This window comes from Felis catus, chromosome D4 (genome assembly GCF_018350175.1).
Source record: "Felis catus isolate Fca126 chromosome D4, F.catus_Fca126_mat1.0, whole genome shotgun sequence".
In the NCBI taxonomy this organism is placed as follows: domain Eukaryota; kingdom Metazoa; phylum Chordata; class Mammalia; order Carnivora; family Felidae; genus Felis; species Felis catus.
The window spans coordinates 20,631,650-20,653,738 of NC_058380.1; the positions used below are offsets into that span (position 1 = coordinate 20,631,650).

At 37.9% G+C, this 22,089-nt stretch overlaps 1 long non-coding RNA gene across 2 annotated transcripts in view; it reads left to right on the forward strand.

Annotated features, from left to right (window-relative positions):
• The window catches only part of LOC123381495, a 656,019-nt gene extending 643,894 nt beyond the window's left edge, over window positions 1-12,125 (forward strand). For both annotated transcript variants that reach the window (XR_006588558.1, XR_006588557.1), the window contains one exon: window positions 11,254-12,125. This is a non-coding gene — a long non-coding RNA (uncharacterized LOC123381495). The remainder of the gene's footprint in view (window positions 1-11,253) is intronic.
• The last annotated feature ends 9,964 nt before the right edge of the window (window positions 12,126-22,089 follow it).

Consider the following 22,089-nt stretch of genomic DNA (forward strand, 5'->3'; position numbering starts at 1 on the left):
AATAACCAAAGTTTGGGGATTTACTGCACTCTTCTGCACATCCTTTTGAAGGCTGTGTTAAACCTTTATGCCACCCCTTTTCCTATAGCAGCTCTTGATGTTTATTTTAAACCACTTTATGCACATGCAAATAGTACAAGTTGGAGAGACAGGGAGAGTGTAATGTAATTTACTCCACACAATACCCCAGGATTGGTTTTGTGTCTCATCCTCTGCAAAGAGCCTTAGTGCTTCTTATCCCCTGGTGTGGGCTTCTTGGTAGTGGCTTCACCTATACCAACATTTCACTTTCTTTGTTTGAATTGTCTCTCTTTCTAAATTGGTCTTGCCGCGTTTTATGTGTGCTGGTAAGGCACCTTAAATCCATTCTGAAACAAGGTGAAAAATAAACAACCAACCAATCAAATAAATAAAGCTTTGTAAAATCATGGTATTTAAAACCATGTCTGCCCATTGAAATACAAAGTAAGAACAGAGTTTCCAAGATCGTATCCTAGACCTACTTATTGAATGATCAGGTCTGGAAATCTGTATTTCCAGGTATAAGAGACATATGTATGATATATAGACATTATCTTAGTCTGTTTGGGCTGCTATAACGATGGCATAGACTGGTTGGCTTATAAAAACAGAAATGTATTTCTCACAGTTTTGGAGGCTAAAAGTTCCAAGATCAAAGTGATAGCAGATTTGGTGTCTGGTGAGACCCTGCTTCCTGGTTCATAGCTATCTTTCCTCTTTGTCCTCACATGGTAGAGGGGGTGAAAGGGTAAAGTCTCTTCTATAAGGACACTAATCCCATTTATGAGGGCTCTGCGCTCATGACCTACTCATTTCCCAAAGACTCCACCTTCTGATACCAACACATTATGTTTCAACATACAAATTTGAGGGAGACACAAACATTCAGTCTGTAGCATTCCACCTCATGTCCTTTGAACCCTTGTCTTTCTTACATACAAAATATATTCATTACATTCTAATGGTCTCAAAGTCTTAACTTGTTCCAGCATGAACTCTAAAGTCTAAAATCCAGAGTCTCATCTAAGTATCATCTAAATCAGATATGGATGACATTCAAGGTATGATTCATTCTGAGGCAAATTGTTATCCAGCTGTGAATCTGTGAAACCTTATTAAGTCATGCACTTCCAAAACACAGTGGTGGGACAGGCATAAGATAGACCTCTTCATTTCAAAAGGGGGAACTAGGAAAGAAGAAAAGAGTAATTAATCCCAAGAAAGTCCAGACTTAGAAGGAAAACTCCATGAGATCTTAAGGCTTAAGAATTATTCTCTTAAAATCAGCGGTCTGTCCTACAGGTCCTGGTGGTAAAGATCCCACCTTTTGGACCCACTGAGGTGGTGGTTCTGTCTCCACAAATTTGCTGGGCAGGGGTTGGGCTCCAAGGCACTATGTGACCCTTCCCCCATTGCTTTGGAAGAAGCCATCTAGTCTGTTGGAAACAAGACCATGGTTCCCCACTTTGAAACCAAGGAGATAGCCCTGATGATTTCTGTATTGCCTTTGGGGTTCTTCTTCCATTATCTTGGAGAAAAACTCTTGGTTTCTATTGAGATGGCTGATTCATAATGATCTCTTTATCAAATGGTCAGTTGGCCACACCTGTAATGTTCTTTTCCAACTGTTTTTCACAATATGGATAGGCTAAGAATTTTCCAAATCTTTAAGTTCTGCTTCCTTTTTACCTACAATTCCACAACTCCATCTTTAAGTCATTTCTCTCTTCTTTGTTTTCTTTTTTTGAGTATAGGTGATACACGATGTTAAATTGGTTTCAGGTATACAACATAATGATTCAATAACTCTATATGTTGTTCTATGCTCACTACAAGTATAACTACCATCTTTCAACTGTTACAATACCAATGACTATATTCCCTATACTGTACCTTTTATTCCCATAACTTAATCATTCCATTGCTGTCTGTTCTCTGTATTTATAGGTCTGATTCTGCTTTTCATCATTTCTCCCTCATTGCATTTTACAGTAAGTAGTCAGGAGGAGCCAAGCCATACCTTCAACACTTTGCTAAGAAGTAGCTTCAGCTTGGGTACCTGGGTGGCTCAGTTGGTTAAGCGTCCAACTTCACCTCAGGTCATGATCTCAGTTTGTTAGTTGGAGCCCTGCATTGGGCTCTGTGCTGACAGCACAGAGCCTGGAGCCTGCTTTGGATTCTGTCTCTGTCTCTGTCTCTGTGTCTCTCTCTCTCTCTCTCTCTCTCTCTCTGCTTATCTCTCTCTCTCTCCCTCTTTTTCTGTCTCTCTCTCTTTCTCTCTCTCTCTCTCAAAAGTTTCAACATATGAATTTTGGAGGGATGGAAAAACTCACTCTGTGGCCAACATGTATAAGCTGCCCGGGTGATTCAGATCCCAGGATGAATCATTCCTCAAATCTGTGCATGGTAGAAACATCCCTTTGTTTCACAATAAATCCATTCCCATTCTTGTAGTACTCACATGTGTATCATCCAGCCTATAGCCAACCCACAGGTGAAACAGTTATAATTGTGCATATTTGTATAAAGTCAACTTGTTTGGGCTTAAATAGCATCATAACTTTCATCTGATTGCATTGGCTATGCTTCTAACAAAATGTTAAACAATAATTCTTGAGTTCAAGAAAATGTCGCCGATATTTCCTCATTGAGAATGAGCATTTTCCCATGTATAGCTGAATTCTATTTCTTTGTTTTTCTGTCTATATCTATTTATGAATATAATTATGATTATCACATTATACTAGTATTCATAAATTCCTATTTTATTGAGTATTTTTATAGAAATTATAGTTGAATATTGTTGAACTTTTTATCAGCATCTAGAGAGCTAATCATATGAGGGTTTTTCTGAGCTCTAAATATGATAAATATAGTATTTTATGTATTTGAACCATCCCTGCATTTCTAGAAAAATACATATTTGATGTGTTGTCAGCTTTTATTTAGCATTTTATTTAAAAGATCTTGCATACATATATATGTAACATTGGTTTATTGGTGTGTGTGTGTGTGAGAGAGAGAGAGAGAGAGAGACAGAGAGCTAACTTCATCAGTTCTAAAACCGGCATCTAATTTAATGGGAAAATGCTAGAAATATTTTCCTAAAGTCAAAAAAAAGGCAAGGATACTGACTACCTTTACTACTGTATAGAAAAATTAGAGGTGAGAGATTTGAAAACTACCTTTGTGCATGAGATGACAATATACGTGGAAAATTCATGAGAATAAATGACAAAATTAACACAAATTTAATAAATCATTACCTAATAAATCATTAGGTAATATAGTGTAACATTAACAAAAGTCAATAGCTTTACTATGTCTAAGATATTACCATTTGTAAGATACAGAATAAAAACCCTATTGCGTAATAGTGACAAAATTCTTAATAATAAAGTTAGCATGAAATGGACGAAATCTATAAGATGTAAACTTCAAAATACCTTTGAAAGACAAAAAACTGGCCTGAGTCAATAGAAAGACTTATCTTGTTCTTGGTGGGCATCTCACCATTATAAAGGTAGTTATCCTCAAGTTAATTTTTAAATTTAATCCAGTAAAATACAAATAAATTGCTTTATTTGGTTTGGTTTGGTTTTGGAGTTAGACAACCGATTATGCAGCTCACATGGAGAGTAAATTTGAAAAATCACCTGAAAAAGCCCTCAAAAAGAACACACAGAGAGAGACTAGATATAGTCTATATCTACTAGATACAGTCTTTAATATTTACCAGGTATTAAAACATAGTATAAAGTTCTTATAATTAAAACAGAATAGGGGCACCTGGGTGGCTCAGTCGGTTAAGCATCCGACTTTGGCTCAGGTCATGATCTCACGGTCCGTGAGTTGGAGCCCCGCGTCGGGCTCTGTGCTGATCGCTCAGAGCCTGGAGCCTGTTTCAGATTCTGTGTTTCCCTCTCTCTCTGCCCCTCCCCTGTTCATGCTCTGTCTCTCTCTGTCTCAAAAATAAATAAACATTAAAATTAAAAAAAAACAAAACAGAATAGTGTTGGCGCACGAATAGACACACACAATAATGAACATAAAAGAAGATACAGACATGGACCCGATCTATTTAATTTGTAATGAGAGTGTCATCTGAAATTATTGACAAAAAAGAAAAACAGATTCAAACCTCAGACTATATACCAGAATGCACTGCTAATTAAATGTCAGAGATCTAAATGTAGAGAATGAAATCACGCGAGTACTACAAGAAAACATCAGTGAATTCCTACATAAACTAGTTGTGGAGAAACCATTTCTAGCTATCCCTAAAAAAGCCAGAGGCAATAAGAGAAAAGATTGGTAAATTCACTTAAATTTTAAGTAAATGACTTGGCAAAGAACCCTAGAAGCAAAAGCAAAATCGGGACAACTGGCAGGAAGAGGGCTCCCAACACGTTGGTGTCTTTGGTCTCTGGGACCTTGAGTGGGAAGAGCTCTACCACTAGCAGTGACAAATGACATGTGTTAACAGTTAAACATTTTGAGTCTCACTCTTGAGGACTGTGGTTACTTCTTTGGGGATTTAAGGAGGAAGGATGCAGAGAGGAGGAAATGCCCACCTGGGCTTCTGTAGAACTAGAGATATTTTATTCTGAGATCATTACATTGGCATTTGGCTTCTTCTAATCATTACATTGGTATTTGGTTTATTCTATTTCTATAAATCGTATATCCACATTTTGTGTTTTCTTCTTTGACTCTATGTACTTCATAGTAATAAACACATTTAAGGGACTATCTTTACATTCTCTGTTACTTGCTGATGAATTATGGCTTCTCTTCTTATTTGTTTACTGACTCAGATATTTCAACCAAGTTTCAAATGATCCTGATCCAAAAGTCCTATTATGTAGTGTTAACTTTAAAAAGCAAGATGCAAAACCGTATGTACATAGAAGCCCAATTCTTAAAAAAATATTCTTATCCAAAAAAATCTGAAATACTTTGTAATATTTCTTACTTTTCTACAATGAATATGCATGTCTTTTATAATTGAAAAGAAATTCTATGTATAAAAATACTAATAAAAATAACTGTCACCTAAGAAATGTAGAGCAAGTTGGCTCTGAGAGATTAGACTTTGTTTTCTTATTATTTGAGAGAGCAAGAGAGACAGAGAGCATGTGAGTGGGGGAGAGGGGCAGAGGGAGAGGGAGAGAAAGAGAATCCCAAGCAGTCTCCATGCAGCGTGCAGAGCCCAACACGGGGCTCCATCCCACAACCCTGGGATCATAACCAGAACAGAAATCAAGAGTCAGTGGCTCAACTGACTGGGCAACCCAGGCGCCCTTAGACTTTGTTGTCTAAGAAGGAGTTTCCCCGTCTTATCTTCACCCTGTTCTCCTGTTCAGAGATATCTCCAGTTCAGAGAGAGATATCTCTCAGGTAGAGAACAAGAAAAATAAATATTTAAGAATAACTTTTGCTTTAAAAAGTTTTTTTCATATATATTGTTGTGTTTCATCATCACATGAGTTCTTTTGGCTCAGCAGAGCAGAAAATGTACTGATGAAGATTTGAAAAAACTCACACCTTATTGGATGGTTGTTGGGTTCAGTTCCAGTCACTTTCCTAGGCCTTTATATAATCTCATTATTCCTCTCAGCAATCCTATAAAGTAGATGCCATTTTCCCATTTTATGCATGAAAAAACTGAGGATTAAAAAGGTTAAGAATTGTGCCTGAGGTCACACAGCTGCTAAATAGCAGAGCCAGAATTTGGATGCGATCTGACTTCAAATGCCACGTTCCTTTTGCAGTGCTCCTCATTGAGCTCTGACCAGAATGCAAGCATCCCCTCCATTGCAATCCTGCATTTTCTCTGCATCATGCAGACTCCCTACAGCGCTAAGATAATGCTCTTTAATGGTTGTTTTGACACTCGTTAGACAGAATTTTGTTCTGACCAAACATTCTTGGCTAGGCAGTGGGTCGTCCAAGTGCTTTGTTAATTTGAAAGTGCAATATAGGCAGAAGCCCTTATTGGGGGGAGGGGGAAGGGAGGGCAGTGCAATGGTAAGAGAACTTGGCAGAGTCAGAAGTTCTTCAGAATCCTCCCTCCTGCTAACTCATTTTGTAACATCAGGGGGTGCATTTAATAGCTAAGCATGAGGGACCTGCCTACCCACCTAGTTACTTTGCACCTTCCTCTCTCCCACCCTTTTTTGCAGAATTGTGAGTGTAATTGCCGCAGTGAACAACCTTGGTGCATTGGAAAGAGTTGAGGTTTTTTTTTCCATCATTCCCTTCATGCTTGCTCTTTCGAACTTTCTCTTTATATGGCTTGATTATATCTGGAGAATGTTCCCTGAGGAACCAGTTAGTATTAGAACAGTCTCATCTTCATATTATTAGTATTGAAACATGAAGAAGGTCCAGTCCAGTCTTAACATGACATCTTATATCCAGTGTAAGGCTTTCTCTTCCATGCCCTTTGCGTGTTCTCTTTCTCCTTTCCTCTTCCTTTTCCTTTCCTTTTCCTTTTTTTTCCTTTTTCCTTTCCTTTCCTTTCCTTTCCTTTCCTTTCCTTTCCTTTCCTTTCCTTTCCTTTCCTTTCTTTCCTTCTCTTTTCCTTTCTTTCCTTCTCCTCTCTTCCTTTCTTTCTGTCTTTCCCTTCCTTTCCCTTCTCTTCTTCCCTTCCCTTCCCTTCCCTTCCCTTCCCTTCCCTTCCCTTCCCTTCCCTTCCCTTCCCTTCCCTTCCCTTCCCTTCCCTTCCCTTCCCTTCCCTTCTGAATTAGGGGTTGGATAGGGAGGATTTAAGCAAAGAGTCAAAGTTTTTCACTACCCAGTGCTGCTTTTCCCTGGGGCATCCGTGTAGGTTTTTCAGAACAGTCTCTCCCTTCACAGGCCCCTGTTGTGAGTATGTTCTTCAGCTGACCTCCTCAAATACCTTCTTCAGCTCCAGGTCACTGAGAAACCCCTCGCATTCAGTTTTTACTGTTGAAGCTCTCCTGAGTGGGGCATCAGCTAGATAGCTCCAGGTAGGCCACTTTCTAGGGGCCATGTTGGTCCATGGGAAGCTCCCATGGTTTGTCTTGTCAGAGATGAGAGTGGAATCTGCTCTTTACTTATCTTCTAGTCTCTTCCTATTTTTTTTTCCTCTCTTCGCTCACTCTTACAGAGATTTTGCCTCAGTTATAAGATAATTAAAGAGTTCCATTTAACATTTTTTTAACATTGTGTTGCATATAAAACAGGTAGTTTTTTTCATGAAATAGGGTAAAAATACAGGTGGTTGCTATCAGAAAGCATTTCTGTTGCTTATCACCCAAAAGTGATTTTATTCAGTGAACATTTATGCGTTAGACACTGCTCTAGACATTGGACATACAATAATGAATAAACCCTATCCTTACTCTCAAGGATCCTTCATGGACTATTTCAAGAAACCAATAAAAACATTAAAGTTAAGTTTTATTGGTATGATTCTAGAAATCTACTTAGTTAAGGCAATAGCAGAGAGGGATTATTTAATGATATTGCCAAGGAAAACTATTATTGTTATTTGATAAATTTGATGTTTTATAAATTTAAGATGTGTGATGTGCTACTTTGATACATTTATATATTGTAATATGGTTACCAGTGAAGCAGTATTTATCCCAGTACATCATGATAGTACAATATTATTTTCTATATTCATTAAACTGTGCATTAGGTCTCTATGGCTTATTTACCATTCTTTCTAAGTTCATGCCCTTAAACATCATAAATCTTATCCTTCTACCCTTCTTCCCCTGGTAACCATTGCACTCTGGTTTTTTACAGATTTGACTATTTGAGATTCCATGTATAAATATCATACAGTACTTATCTTTCTCTGTCTGACTTATCTCACTTAGCATAATGTGCCCAAGGTCCATCCATGTTGTCACAAATGTCAGAATAGCCTCCTTTCTCAAGGCTGAATAATATTTCATCATGTATCTATACATATCACATCTTTTTATCCATTCATCTATTAATGGGCATGGGTTGTTTCCATATCTTGGCTGTTGTGAATAATGCTGCAATAAAAATGGGTGTGCATATATCTCATCAAAATACTGTTTTCATTTCCTTTAGGTAGGCACACAGAGGTGGAATTGCTAGGTCATATAGTAGATCTATGTTTAATTTTTTGAGGAACCTCCATATTGTTGTCCATAGTGGATGGACTACTTTACGTTTTCACCAACAGTATATAAGTGTTCCATTTTTACCACTCCCTGCCAGCACTTGTTGTCCCTTATCTTCTTGATGATAGCCATTGTAGCAAGTGTGAATAAGTGGTTTTCATTTGCATCTTCCTGATGATTAGTGATGTTGAGCATCTTTTCAAGATTTAACATTTTGATGTCCTCTTTGAGAAAAATGTCTGTTTAGTTCTGCCCATTTTGTATTGAATTATTTGTTGTTGTTGTGTTAGTTCTTTACATATTTTGGATATTAACCCCTTATCCAATATATGGTTTGCAAAAATTTTCTCCCGTTCTGTGGGCTGCCATTTTGTTTTGTTCATTGTTTCTTCTGATGTGCAGAAGCTTTTGAGTTTGACATGGTCCCATTTGTTGATTTTTGCTTTTGTTTTTTGTGCTTTTGGCATCATGTCCAAAGGATCATTGCCAAAATCAATATCAATAAGCTTCTTCCCTGTGTTTTCTTCTTGTAGTTTTATGGTATCAAGTCTTATATTTAAGTCTTTGATCCATTTCAAGTTAATTCTTGTGAGTGGTATGAGACAGGTCCAATTTCATTGTTCTGTTCTCCATGTGTTTCTCCAGTTTTCCAGCACCATTTGTTGACGAGACTATTTTTCCCCATTGGGTATTCTTGTCTCCTTTGTCGAGTATTAGTTTGAAATCAGTGTGATACCTATGAATTTGTTCTTTTTTCTCAGGATTGCTTTGCCTATTCAGAGTCTTTTGTGGCTCCACACAAATTTTAGGATTGTTTCTTCTGTTTATATGAAGCATGCCTTTGACATTTCCATGGAGATTGCTTTGAATCTGTGGATGGCTTTGTGATAGTATCGCTATTTTAACAATATTTATTTTTCTGATCCACGAACACGGGATATCTTTTCATTTGTATCTTCTTCAATTTCTTTCAGAAAAGTCTTATGGCTTTCATTGTATAGCTCTTTCACTTCCTTTGTTAAATTTAGTCCTAAGTATTTTATTGTTTTTGATCTAATATGACTGAGACAGTTTTCTGTATTTCTTTATCCGATGCTTCAACGTTGGCGTAAAGAAATGCCACTGCTTTCCGTAAGGTGACTTTGCAGACTCCACTTTACTGAAATCGTTGATTGATTCCAACAATTTTTTGATTGACTCTTTGGGATTTTCTATATCTCAGATCATATCATCCGCAAATAGTGTCAATTTTACTAAGGAAGACTATATTGAGAAATATTAGTGCTATTAATATTGTTACTATATCAAACTATAATGTAAAATACTGTTTCTAGTCTACTAACATACAGCTACCTATTATTGAATACTGACCATAACCAAGAGTAGTGGAATGTTTTACATGTACTATTTTATGTAGTCGTCACAGTCATCCTCTATGAACTAGAGACTCTAATTACCTCCATTTTACAATGGAAAACAGAAAACTAAGACTTAGTAAAGAGTGAATGAGTTTTTCAGTGTGACAGTTTTTCTGCCCTTCCTGCACTGGTAACTGTTACTCAGTACTGTCTCCCTTGGAACCATGGTTTTGAAGGCACATATGAGGTATGTGCTTTTTGCTAGCAATGGTGTTAAAATAAATAGTATTTGAAATGATATTAAGTATAATAGGAGGTTCAATAGGAGGTCTTATTGATGATTTGGATGCAAGAAGAATGACTACAGGTGGGTCCCATTCACTTTTCAACATGACCATTGAAAAGACGAGTATTGGAAAGTAGTCTTCATTTGAGTCTCTTCTTTATAGGAAAGGGGGGTTTGGGCTTCTATTGTCTGCTTCCTGTTCATTCTAACCAGCTGACAGAGCAGCATATTCAGAAGCTGAGTTTCTGCTCTTCTTGAACTTTACAAACTGTGAGGTTGCCAGTTACTCTAAGTTGAAAATAGCACCAGTATTTAGCCAAGAGTTTTCAGAATTGGAAAAAAGGCTCTTTGGTTTTGTTGGTTTTTTTTTTAAGAGCAAATGAAAAGAGGTAGAATTTTCAATAATGCCTAATAGTAAATTGAACTAAAGAAATGAGACTAATATTTTAAAACACACACACACAGTATGTTAAATTGTATCAATAGTCCCTGTTTTCTTAGCTCACTAAAAATAATTTCCCAGAACCTCTGAAAGAGAAAATAGCTACTAAATCTGACTTCCTCGAAATCCTTTTCACTTGAAATTTTATGAAGGTGCTTTATGCAATGCTGAATAAGTTGAGTCTTCTAAAAGGGTAGGTTCCGTAGCAGAAGGAATACTGTCAGAGTTGCAAATGGTGGATGTTTAAGAGTTATCATTGCCAAAAATTGAATCTAACAATTTAAACTAGCACAGCCCCAAAGGCCAAACATGGAAGGAAATCAGGCTGTGAATCCTGTCTCCTGAAAGAAGTGTTTCTATAGATTTGCAGAATGCTAAAGCTGCAAAGAAATTCAAGATTATATTACCTTAATCTTGTGCTTTATAAATGAAGAACCTGAGTTACAGAGAAGCTACTCAAATTGCCCAAAGACAACATGTCCCTGAGAGTACCATGGAGGGAACCAAGATTTCATAACTCCTAGTATATTATTATTCCAAAAGATAGCATTTTTCCATTTTAATAGGTGTTGATTTACATGAAAATAGTGCTATAGCATGGCTGTGATATAAACATATTTTGTTCCAGTAAACTATATAGCAATGGAGAGGGTTAAAAAATTCTCTTCGGGATCATACCTTACAAAGGAAAAATAACACATCTTTCTCTTTTTCTTATTTTTTTCCCTACACTTGGCATATTTACTAATAAATATTATCTGACTGAGAATTGTCACTATTTAGTTGAAATTTTTACTTTAAAAGTCTTTTGATCTTAAAATAATTTAATGATGTCTGAAATGAAGATATCAGTCAAGAGTTACATTCTGTCGCACGTAAGTACAATGGCTGTACCATACAAGGGCTTATACTCGCAGAGTAAAAAGTTCGTTAACATACAGTCTCTAACTGACACACTAGCTTCATGTCATCGACCCTCTCCTTCCGTCTCTCTCCTCCATCCATCATCCATAGATTATGGCTTTCATTCCCATGATCATCTCAGTGTTATGCAATGGCAGTCTCACCTCTAGTCTCCTGTCTGCATTATTGGTAAGTAGGAAAAGAAAACAATAAAGAACAAGAGGTGAGTCATTATTTCAAAAGGAAGCTTACCCCGAAATTGCCTTCATATTTTTGCTTTTAACTCATCATCCAGAATGGAGTCTCATGAACAGCCCTGTACAAGGGAAGCTAAGAAATGTAGGTTAATGGCTGAACCTATTATTGTCTCTCCCCTCACCAATGGTATAGTTGATTATTAGACAGACGAGAGGGATGGACATTTGGCAGTATTTCCCATAAAGGAGAAGCAAATATAGCTCTACTCCAGGGTTGAAAACCCTTGTGTAATAGTAGCCCCAGACTCTCAGGTTTGAGTTGTCTTGCTTTATATCCTTGGACTAATTGCTGAACCTCTCTAAATATTTTGTATTTCATTTTTGAAATGTGATAGCTAGATTAAAAATGATCTTTAGGGTAACTTCAAGCATTAAAAATGCAGATATCCGTTACCAAGAGCTGTGTGGTCCCATAAAATAACCACAAGTCACACATGGCTATTAAAAAGCGGCTCGTCTGAACTGAGATGTTGCATGGGTTATGTGTACACACTTGCTATTGAAGAGCTTGGTGTGACGAAAGTCTCAAAACCTGATTAATAATTGATCACGTGTTGAAATGCTGACATTTCTAATATGTTGGATTAACTAAAATGCATTATTAAAATTAATTTCCCCTATTGCCCCTTACCACTCAAAAGAAAGTAGAGAATTGGGGCACCTGGGTGGCTCAGTCGGTTGTGTCCGACTTCACCTTAAGTCATGATCTCACATTTTGTGAGTTCGAGCCCCGCAACAGGCTCTGTGCTGACAGGTCGGAGCCTGGAGCCTGCTTCACATTCTGTGTCTCCCCGTCTCCCTCGGCCCCTCCCCTGCTCATGCTCTGTCTCGCTCTGTCTCTCAATAATAAATAACCATTTAAAAAAATTAAAAAATGAAAGTAGAGAACCATAAAAGTAGCACCTTCTCCTTTCCTTCCTCTTCCATCCCACTCCTGTCCCTTTTTTGCCCCTGTTTTCTCTTGTCTCTTCATCCTCTAGCTGTCATTGCTTTGCTCTCCCCTCCACTCACCCTGGAGGAGCTCTGCTGTCTCTCTGAGTCTCCTGGCACAATGTCTTCCATGAATGTAAGCTTTACTAAGTCTGGAAAAGGATTTGTCCTTAAACATCTGATTTTCCAACTGCACCCAAAGCAAAGGCCTAACAAAGCTCTTGGCATGAAAAAAGGAGAAATACAAAGAACATTCAGCCTTTTGGATACCTGTGTGGCTCAGTCAGTTAAGCCTCCAGCTTTGACTCAGGTCATGATCTCATGGTTTGTGAGTTTAAGCCTTGCATCAGGCTCTGTGCTGACAGCTCAGAACCTGGAGCCTGATTCAGATTCTGTGTCTCCTCCTCTCTCTGCCCCTCCCCTGCTCATGCTCTGTCTCTCTCTGTCTCTCAATAATAAATAAATGTTTTAAAAAATTTTTAAAAAAGAACATTCAGCCCTCCTCATTTTTCTTCAGAATGGTAAATGTAAGTCATTAAATCATAATTCAGCAATTTACCTGCTACACAGACTAAGATTTTCTCTTCCTGTTGGGAATCTGGTAATTTCTGCTCCTCTTTAATTACAGAATACAGCTAACCCAACAACCTCAATAGTTTCTACTTTTTTAAGTTTTATGGCCCTTTCTCTCTCAGTGTGTGTGTGTTTGTGTATGAGCACACCATGTGATAGTTTTATTTTGTTTTTGCCTTTCCTGTAGACAGTGAAACCTAGTGGTATTTAAGAGGTGAAAATATTCAGACAATGACGGGAAATCATCCCTTCTCAATTCAGAATAACTGACCATCTTGTCTCCATCAGTGACTATGCTCTCATTTATGATTTTCCTGGATTTCCCTCTGAGTTCTCCTTCTCTGAAAGAAAAAAAAAATCTTCCAAATTAAGTCAAGACACAGTACGAACAACACACAAAGATTTTTATTTGATTGATCACATGTTTTGTCACTCAAAGAAAAAGGAAACTGGTGATCGTTGGTGCATGTTATATGATAATTATGGGTGAAAAGGCACTTGAGGTGGTGAAAAAAGCAAGTCAGGGATTTGTGTGGTACTATGATATCAATCCTAGAAAATAAGTAGGCTAATGGAGAAGACAAGATAATATGTAAAATGTATATCACTATTGTGATGAGGTGTTGGAATTATAGTAGAAAACTCCCTAGTTCTGAAGTTTTTGTAGTGTTATAAGAAGAAAGAAAGAATGCAACGCAATAGTGGGAGAGAACAGGGGTCAAGGACTTCAGAGCCAGCTTAACTGGGTTCACAGCTCAGCCTAGTCACTTGTTGTATCTGTGGCTTTGTGCATTGAGCTGATTTGGCTTCTCTGAACCTCATTTTATCTTCTGTAAATTGGGAACAATAGCAAAAAACATTGCGCAGTTCTTGTGAGAATGAGAAATTGAGATAACCTATTGTCTGTGTCTAGTACATATTAAGTGTCTAATAAATAAACACTGGCAATTATTTTAAAAGGTTTCTACCATGAACCCATCAAAAAAGAAAATAAGCAAAATGTTTGATGCATGTATCTTGTGTGTGATTTGTGCAGACAGAAAAGATGTCTACCAGAACCCTATTAGAAAACAAGAGAAAGATTGTCATTATTAGTTAAGAATTCAGACAGAATCTGAAAAGGGTTCATTTCTCTATCAAATCTGCAAAAATGTACTGAGCACAGCTACATAACAAGCATGTACTTGATGGCATATGGCATGCTAAGATAGATAAAGCACAGCCCCTGGCTTCCAATAGTTCCCTGTCTAGTGGAGCATGCACATTTGTTCCCACATAACCACAGGACAAAGAAGAAAATGATTACAGAGGAGAACTAACGTTTATTGACTTCTTACTTGGTGCCGAGCATTATTTTTAGCAGAAGTAGATATTATTATCCTCAGTTTACCAAGGCCCAAGAAAGGCTAAATAAATTCTCGGAAGTCACACAGGTACAGTGTAGTGGTGAGGGGAGTTAGACCCAAAGAAACCGAGGGCATAGACTGACCTTTGATATGAGAAGATAGAGGAGAGAGAAATTAATTCAATCTTTGGAGAGACTGAGTAGGGAAGAGAGAACAGCGGAGAGAAAAGCCCTTTAGTTGAGTGAAGAATGGGGATTATTTTGATAATAATGATGAGGGAAGTGCATCACAAGTGGAAGGAACAGCATGGAGGTGCAAAACGGCATGAGGATATAGAGTGGATAGGATAGAGTGCATAGGATATAGAGTACAGTTAATAACCAGAATCTGGCGTAACTTGATTTCCAGCTTCACAGAAGAGGGTGAAGGGGTGAAACTGACCCCGTAAATTCTAAGCTCTCATGTCAATCGGTTCATACATTTTATTCCAGAAGGAATAATCAAAATTAATGGGACCACTCTTGGAAACATTCTAAATCTGTCTTTCACCACCAGAATAAAATTTAGAATTTAATCTGTAGAAGGATAAGTTAAGAAGAAATCAAGGAAATATTTGTGTAGCTGAAAAAAAGAAAAACATATATTTAAGTAAAGTCTTAAGGGCATTTTACTCTGAACTCTATAAAACAAACCCACATGCTAGAAAGATATACTTATTACTTGGTGGGTTTGGGGGGCTGGATAATGTCTCCCCTAAATTCATATCCACCAGGAGCCTCAAAATGTGACCTTATTTGGAAATAAGTTCTTTGCACTATAGTTGTTAAAATGAAGTCATAATGGATCGAGGTGGGTCCTAAATATAATGACTGGTATCCTTGTAAGAAGGCCATGTGGAGAACCAGAAATACATGCAGAGGGAAGATGGCCAAGTAAAGATGGTGGCAGAAACTGAAATGATGCATCTATAAGCCAAGGAACACCAAGGTTTGCTGGCACCCACCAGAAGCTAAGAAGAGGCAAGGAAAGATTTTTAGAATCATCAGAGAAAATACAGCCCTATTGAAACTTTGATTATAGACTCCTAGTCTCCAGAACCATGAGAGAATACATTTTTGTTGTTTTAAGTGACCCAGTTTGTGGTTCTTTATTATGGCAGCTCTGGCAAACCAATATAGTGGGCAACTAAAAATCTCAAGCAATCCATAACAAAATTAATTTGGCCATCCATACGGCAGTGGTAGCTGAGATTAATAGGAGTTAGAAACCTTAGGAGAGTCATGGACTTTATGAAGACAGGTGTTGCAAAGCTCCAAACAGCTGTCTACTGGAAGCAGCACAGAAATGTGGATTCAGTAAATAAAGTTTTCTCATTTCTTTGTATACTAGACCTTTCCCGTGTGTTCTTCTAATAGCAGGCTCTAAGATCATCCAGAAGTTAGACAAAAATATGATGACCTCTCTCTCAACCTCTCTTTTTCCCCATCCATCTGTCCAACCATCCATCCATTCATCCGTCTACATAACATGGAGGAAAAGTAGACTATGTCAGTGACACCAACTCTATAGGCATCCATGAAATAAGAATCAATACTGTCAGTGGCCAGGAAAAAAGAAAATCACTTTAAAGGCAGCCTTCGACCAATCAGAAATTAGTCTCACATAGGGTCCCATGCTGAGGAAGTTCATGTTGCTCTAAGTGCTAAAATTATAGCCACGTCTGAGCAGAAAGGGGCCACAGCAGGGAAAAAACAACAATCCGGGCATCTCTGTAATGAGAACTATGCCAAGCATAAGAGCTTCAAAGTCCTGTGAAACTCCAAAACTCTCTTGGGCTGGAATGCTGCTTCTCACCAACTTTCTTTCACTTCATCTGCCAGTCCCTCTTCTCTCCCAGCTATGAATTCACAGTCAGGCAGCGTCAGTATATGCGGTGTGTTGCAGTGAAAATGCAAACACATTTTCTATAATGAACATATGGAAGACTCCAGTTGAAAAGAGTTCCGATTCTATCCCAAGCATGTTATTGGCCATGACTGCAGAGAAGCAGGCAGCAGACGGAATCAGGAAGCGTGGAGGCAAGAAAGGAAGGATGTGTACTTGACTGCTGTTTCAAGATCCTGAGTCCTGCCATCCCATGCTGCAGCCTCTTTCGAAAAGCAAACTGGTTTAAGTGCTTGCTTTCCTGATTTTTACTACTTATCTTTTATTTTATAGTCCAGGGCCTTATATAAGGGCAGGGGTGCAGGGGGGTAGGGGGCATCTAATGCAAACTATTTGTGCCTTAAGATTTCAATATAAATGTCAGTATTTAATGTGTTTAATTATAAAAAGGTTAAGCATTCAAAAATTAAAATCAGTATACAAGTAACTCCTGCATATCCGAACCTAGGCTTAACAATTGTTAATATTTCTTATTTTTCTTCATATATATGCATTTTGTAGGTATACAAATATAAACATGTGCATATATATGCATATATACCCATTTATGTGTATCTATATCTCTGTATATATGTTTGAAACCATCTTGATATAGTACACGCATCCTTAAAAACAAGGGCATTCTAACACATAACCTCTATACAAGACATAGGTATTTTTGAAAAGCTTTCTTTTGACTTGCTCTCAGTTTCACTAGGATGATACAGATTTGAAATGACAATAAATTAAAATTATTCCTCTCCCCCAAATCAAATTACTTGTTTAAATGTCAACTCAAGAGTGTTTTCCTTCAAGATTCATCTTTTCATTCTGATGTGAAGTAAGACATATATCTGTACAGATCTGTCAGTGATGAGCACAACCATGGGATATGTTGAGTCAAAGAAATAACGTCACCATTGACTGCACCAAGATAACCAAAGGTCATAGAAGCAGCTGTCAGGTTGGTGCGTCAGAAAAGTGCAACCGTCTACTTAGTCAAGGATATTACTACCCAAATAAAATTGTACCTGCTGATGTGTAATAATTTCTCCTCCAGCAAGGAGACTTTTTGCAGTCTAATGGAATGCTTGGAATAGATGTCCAAGAGCTTATAACCATCAGTCTCTCCTAGATTTGTAAGAATTTTTTTTTATTTGTGTTGGATGAGATCTCTTCTTACTTTAGTACACAATGGAGAATGAGGCTGTGTGTAAGGCATGAGAGAGGTTACAGTAAGTGCAGCACAAAGTGTAAGATAGAACAAAATTTGGGGTACATTTCTCTATATTTTACAGGATTAAAAACTAGTTGGTTGCCTCTCTGAAGTCGAAATGGTCATTTTCAAATTTTCTTTCTTAGCAGATGTCTCCAAGGACATTACTGAGTGCCTATTCTATCCTATTGACTATTTCTTTGTAGTGATTTTGCTCAAACACCTATTTCACTGGATTCTTGAATTAGTGGTGGTATTTTTAAGGGGGAACAAAGGAAGGTTTCCTTTAGGAATCCTTTTTATTCCTCTTTAGATGTGAGATTTTAAAATTTGTTAGCAGTGACACAGGCAGTGGTCCTGTGCTGTAAGCTGCATTCTGGAGGCTTTCAGAACTTCGTGACCTTTACATTCTCTGCCAGGCTTGTTTTAGCTCTCGGTGCAAATCTGAGTGCATGAAGTATCAGGAAAGAGTGGTTTTCTTGGGCCCGTGGACAGGAAAACTTAAGTACCAACATAAAAAATTGTATAGACTGTATACCTTTTCTAACTTCCTCCATCTTGTCTTTCTGCATTTCTATTTAATCTTTGGACTCCTAAATCATATTTCAGATATTTTCCTCACAACTATATGGGAAAAGGGTCTATTTTATGAACAGGAGCTTCTCAGAAGGGTTAAGTTGTATTTATATGGTAGCTATCTCTGCATACATAATGACTTTTACCTTAAATGATAAAACTTACTTTCAGAACTCTTTTCTATCTGCAAAAAATGGTCTGAGCTGGTATCATTACAGGGCTTATCATGAAACATCTTACCTACTTATGCAATTTTGAAGTCTGGGAAGCTACAGTGAATATAGTAGGCCTTCGGCATTCAAGATTTAGCATTCACAATTTTGATTATCCTTACAGAATACTCAAGGTCCATGTTATAGCGTGGCTGATAATTTTGCTGCGACAAGAAATTAAATTGGCATAGACTGAGATGCTAGTTTGTATGAAAGTCGCTTTACAAGTGAAAATTACTAGCTAACTATCGCATAGCATCTGCACCTCGACATGACTTTATGTTCTTCCCTCGATTTCATATATGTGGTAGCACAGATGTAGTTTTTGAGAAAAAATGTTAAGTCAGGTAAAAAGTAAATCTTCAATACAAGTTGAAAATATCGTTACTTTGTCACGTAGAGATCTATGGTAGAAGCCGGGAGCCAAGGGTCTTCTGTAATTGGTTGTGGTGGTAACATGATCCCATTAATGGTGTATACATATTGATATCCTCAGTAGATGGAACTATGCATGCCTTCCAAAATCTGATATCACAGAACATGAACTTTAATACTAAGTTACTATTCTGGGGAAAAAAAGTTTATTTTATCAGTTACAGCTGCCAGGATCTTATTCTACCCACTTTGACCTTTCCACACTGCTGGAGCTCTGGGGGACAAAACAGAAACAAACAAATAAAACAAAAAAATACCCCAAAACCTAGACCTCCTCCTAAGATTTATTCTAAAGAAAGAATGGCAATGGAGAAAGAAATCTAAGAGAGGAGTAAAAAGGAAAAGCATACACTATCAAAGAGTAAATAGAATGCTCAGAATTGCACCCATCAGAAATAAATAAGCTTTTTTTTTTTTTAAGTGGAAGGAAGCAGGGCGCGTGGGTGGCTCAGTCGGTTGAGTGTCCAACTTCGGCTTAGGTCATGATCTCACTGTTCATGAGTTTGAGCCCAACGTTGGGCTCTGTGCTGATAGCTCGGAGCCTAGAGCCTGCTTCGGATTCTGTGTTTCCCCTCTCTCTCTGCCCCTCCCCCACTCACACTCTGTGTCTCTCTCAAAGATAGATAAACTGTTAAAAAAATTTTTTTAATGAAAGGACACATTGAAGACAAAATTTTTTAGAATGAAAAAAGAAGAGAAAAAAGGAATCTAGCACACATGGGAAAGATAGAGAATCTATCTAGCAGAATATTTATACCAGGAAATACAAGGAAATTGTGGACAGATGCATTTCTCATGGAAATCAGAGAGAACTTAGTCTCTACGGGGAGACCAGTGTAGAAACAGAAGAGATCAAGAATGAGCTCTGATAGCAAAAGAAAGCTGGCAGAGCTAAGAAAAGGACCATGTGGTTGTCCTAGTCTGTCTGGGCCTCTATAACAAAATATCATACACTAGGTGACTCGTAAACTAGAGAGATTTCTTTCTCACAGGCCTCCAGAACTCTTGGCTGAGAAGTCCAAGATCAAGGCACCAGATATGGTGTCTGATGAGATCCTGCTTCATGGTTCATAGCCAGATGGCTATCTTCTCATGGTGTTTTCACATGCTGGAAGAGACAAGAGAGCTGTCTGGGGCCTTTTTTGTTTATAAGGGCACTCATCTCATTCATGAAGACTCCACCCCCATGACCTAATGACCTCCCAGAGGCCCCACCTCCCGACATCATCACATTGTGGGCTAGGTCTTCAACATAAGAATTTCAGGAGGACCCAAACATTCAGGCCATAGCAGTGACAATGGAAGAAAATCTTCCATCCATAAGAACAACAAGAAAATCCCTAGATATAAACCAAATGCTAACCCTAGAGACACATTTCGAAGAAAAGATAACATTCTACTGAGGCACATACAGGAAAAATGGGCTAAATATATAAATATATATCGTTCATGAATAAGAAGACTCAATAAAATGAAGATCCTTACATGTTGTAAAAGTCTTCCAACATCAACTAAAACCAAAAGAGACTTAGAATATTATTGTTTTAAGATGACAGTATTTCCAAATTAACCTGGAAGCATAAATGCGCAATAACTGGAAACTTTTTGAAAGGAAAACTAAGGAGTTAAGGCTTGTTCTGCTGTATATTAAAATATATTATAGAGCCATGTTATTTAAAACAGCATGATTACAGATCCGTGTGTGTGTGTGTGTGTGTGTGTGTGTGTGTGTGTATACATATAAATGTATGTTTAAGTTTAGAATAAAAAGAGGTTAGCACTTCCCACTGATTTAAATAGCCAGCAAAAGATGGAATTATATCTTCAGAATGTCTTGGGTCCTCTTTACATGCTAAGAGATGATCCCTTCAGTATAAATACATGCTTGTCAATCTCTCTATTTGCAGAAATCCAAAAATACTGTGCTAAACCACTTTGTGGGCAATATTCTGTGTATCTCAAATTTGCATTCGCTTCTACTTGTCCCTGTAACAAATTACCACACAGTAGTTAGTAGCTTAAAACAATACAAATGAATATTCTTAGAGCACTGGAGGCCACAGTCTAAACTGTGTCAAGGGATCAGCAGAGCTGGCTCCTTCTGGAGACTCCCGGAGAGAGTCCGCTCCTTGCCTCTCCCAGCTTCTAGTTGTTGTCAGCCTTTAGCTTTTAGCTTCACACTGTATGGCCTTTTGCGCCCTGGTTCTATCGTCACATTGCCTTCTTTCTGTGACTCTGACCTTCTTGCCTGCCTCTTCTAAGGACCCTTGTGATTATATTGGGCCCACAGAGATAATACAGGATAATCTCCGCATTTCATGTTCCCTAATTGAATCACATCTGTAAAGTCCCTTTGACCATGTAAGATAATATATTCACAGATTCCATGGATTAGGACATGGATGTCTTTCAGGGGAAGAATTATTCAGCCTGCTATATTCTCCTTCATTATTACCCTAGTTACATAGTAATACATACATACATACATACATACATACATACATACATACATACATGGCTGAAAAAACGAATGTCAGTTGTATCCACACAGGCACGTGCATTTATAACAGTGGGGCAGTGGAGAAAAATTTCCTGGATGCTGAATCTTACGTGGTTTCTTAGCTTCTTTGATTCAGCTCTCTTTTCTAAGAATTCGGTAAGGCCCTGACACCTAACTTGCTCATTAACAAGTGAAAGAAAGTATGAAGTATTTTTCTTCTATTTTGCGTTCATTTGGTCATTTCATACTGCATACCTAAAAATTATAATAATTATTATTATTAGAATAATTAACAGTAGCTGTTATTTCTTAAGTGCTTTCTGTGGGTCAGTCATTGTACGAAATTGCATCAATTATTTATTCCTAATTATCCTATAATTGGATATTCTCATTTTCCACAATTTATAGATAAAGAAACTAAGAGCTCACAAGAGTTTCCCAAAGTCACACAGCCAGCAGGTGTGAAAAACAATATTTGAACTCAGTGATTCAGAAGAACCTAACTTGGCAGTCATTAGCTTTGTTCCCAGTACTGAGCAAGGCACTTGCAGCAGGGACCAGTAGAGCGGCCTGTGGCTGGATGCTTCATTCCCAGGAGACCCAGACTCATAGGCAAGAACAAAAGGATTAAATGTGTGGTAATGGGGAAGATTGGGATATAACAGGAACATGGGTGAATGTCTAACTCAGACAAAGATGGGGATTCACTTCTAAGGGGGAAGCCGAGGAATGAAGAACTGATCTCCGGGCAGGTTGAAGAGTAGTCGGGTGAGGACTCCAGACTGATTTAACAAAATGAGCAAATGCCCTGGGGGGCAAGAGAACAGGGAGCGCTCTAAGGGATTAAAAGAAATTCATTATGGCTGGATGATAAATGTCAGGGAGAAGATAGCAAATGTCTGGGGAGATAAACCTGGGCCAAATTATGCAAGACCGTATAAATCCTGGTGAGGAGTTTGCACTCCTTCACAGCTTCATC